This window comes from Thrips palmi, unplaced genomic scaffold, assembly GCF_012932325.1.
Source record: "Thrips palmi isolate BJ-2018 unplaced genomic scaffold, TpBJ-2018v1 HiC_scaffold_16, whole genome shotgun sequence".
NCBI classification, from domain to species: Eukaryota; Metazoa; Arthropoda; class Insecta; order Thysanoptera; family Thripidae; genus Thrips; species Thrips palmi.
In genome coordinates, this window is record NW_023144625.1 from 1767434 (window position 1) to 1769757 (window position 2324).

A 2324-nucleotide genomic window follows, 5' to 3' on the forward strand; every position below is an offset into this window, starting at 1 on the left:
TTAATAATTGCTTAAACCTATTTTATATCTTACTTGTAAACCAGAAATGAAAACGGGAACACCGTGCAATGCGATTAGCATTGGAATTTTTTCCATTCGATTCCAAATTTAATAGGAAAATGAGATAAAATCCCAAAAGTTCAAAATTCCTCACTGTTTCCGAGCAAACCTACTCAATCTTCCAAAAAGGGGACCGACTGACTAAAAAATTTTATTGGCCCCCCCGGTAGGTCTGGTCGAGAATTTCCGAAACTGTGCCACAGTCGGGTCCTCGCCACCGGCAATGGGGTAAATCATCATCATCAATCATCATAAAGAACCTTTATAGCCCCAATCCGACTGACTGACTCACTGACGCACTCACTCACTCACTCACTCATAGAAATGTTTAAGGTCAAGGGGTGGTCGTAGAGACTCCCATTCACCTCTATCCTTGTCAAAGCAGTCTTCAATATTTTCCGGACCTTGTATGTACCCATTGACTGCCACAGTAGCCAATGCAATACAAGCTATCTATTTGGGCAGTAATAGTATAGCTTAATTATATGGTCAAAAGCTGTTCAATAGACTTTTCAAAGAAGCAGTACATTTACTTCCTTAGAAAATTCGCCTTTGGTCACCACGGACTTACTTGAAAGACTTCGGCACGCGCCCCACACATGCGGGGGTCTGGGGGCGGAGCCCCCAGCGGGCAGCGCGAGTTGAAACATAAAATTAAGCTACTTTTACTGCCCAAATAGATAGCTTGTACTGCATTGGCTACTGTGGCAGTAAATGGGTGCATACAAGGTCCAGAAAATATTTAAGACTGCTTTGACAAGGATAGAGGTGAATGGAAAAAACGGCAAGTCTCTACGACCACCCCTTGACCCCAAACATTTCTATGAGTGAGTGAGTCAGTCAGTGTCAGTCAGATTGGGGCTATATAGGTTCTTGATAGATGATTTTAAAGACGTTGCCGGTGACGGGGACCCGATAGTGGCACAGTTTCAGAAATGTCTCGACCAGACCTACCGATGGGGCGAATAAAAATTTTTAGTCGGTCGGTCCCCTTTTTTGAAGATTGAGTGGATTTTGTTGAATCTAGGCCTCTTTTATCGTTTTAGGGATGTTGCCGGTGACGACGACCCGATTGCGGCACAGTTTCGGAAATGTTTCGACCAGACCTACCGATGGGGCAAATAAAAATTTTTAGTCGGTTGGTCCCCTTTTTTGAAGATTGAGTGGATTTTGTTGAATTTAGGCCTATTTCATCGTTTTGAGGATTTTGCCGGTGACGGGGACCCGATTGCGGCACAGTTTTGGGAATGTCTCGACCAGATCTACCGATGGGGCGAATAAAAATTTTTAGTCGGTCGGTCCCCTTTTTTGAAGATTGAGTGGATTTTGTTGAATTTAGGCCTATTTTATCGTTTTAAGGATGTTGCCGGTGACGGGGACCCGATTGCGGCACAGTTTCGGAAATGTCTCGACCAGACCTACCGATGGGGCGAATAAAAATTTTCAGTCGGTCGGTCCCCTTTTTTGAAGATTAAGTAAGTTTGCTCGGAAACGGTAAGGAATTTTGATTTTTTAGGATTTTTCCCAATTTTCCCATTAAGGGGGCACACCAGTGAAAATGCAGAGGCTTCGTAAAAACGTTATTCTGAGTGAAGTAACAAAGGTAATGGGTTGAAATTTTATTCTGAACTATAAAATATGTCAATTTAACCAAAAATGTACACGGCAGCCAGGGGCGGTGACGGGAAGGGGGGGGGGCGTCATCTTCATTTTTCGGTGACACGGCTCCACTTTGCCCAACTTTGTGAAGCCCTCGATTGAGCCAGAAATATGGGGTTTCAAAATTTCTCATCAGGACACATGTGGCTATCGTGTAAACCACGGAAACACAATCCTAAATATGTTTTTTTGAGCAGCAAAAAAGGAAACTAATTTTTTTGACCATATTTTTCACGTTTCCGTGTCTGTGGCTCAGGCCCTGTACATGCTACGACCATATCCGAGGTTCACACGATAGCGGCTAGTTTAAGGAACATTTTGCCGCAAACCGCACTCAATTATCTCAATTTTTGCGCCCGCAATCGTGGGCACCAGGTCCAAAAATGGTGTTTCGAGAAAACGACGTTTGAAGTGAAACTTCGGTTTACACGCTTTATTCCTCATTACGGACGCAATTTATGACATATTTGAGTTCGGTTTGCGCCAAAATATTCCTTTTTCCATTTGCGTTTCGATGGTTCGAGGGTTTTGTCATTGGACTTCAAGTGAAACATCTGAACGTTAACAATTGAGGTAAATATGCAAAAATAGTTACCTTTTTAGGA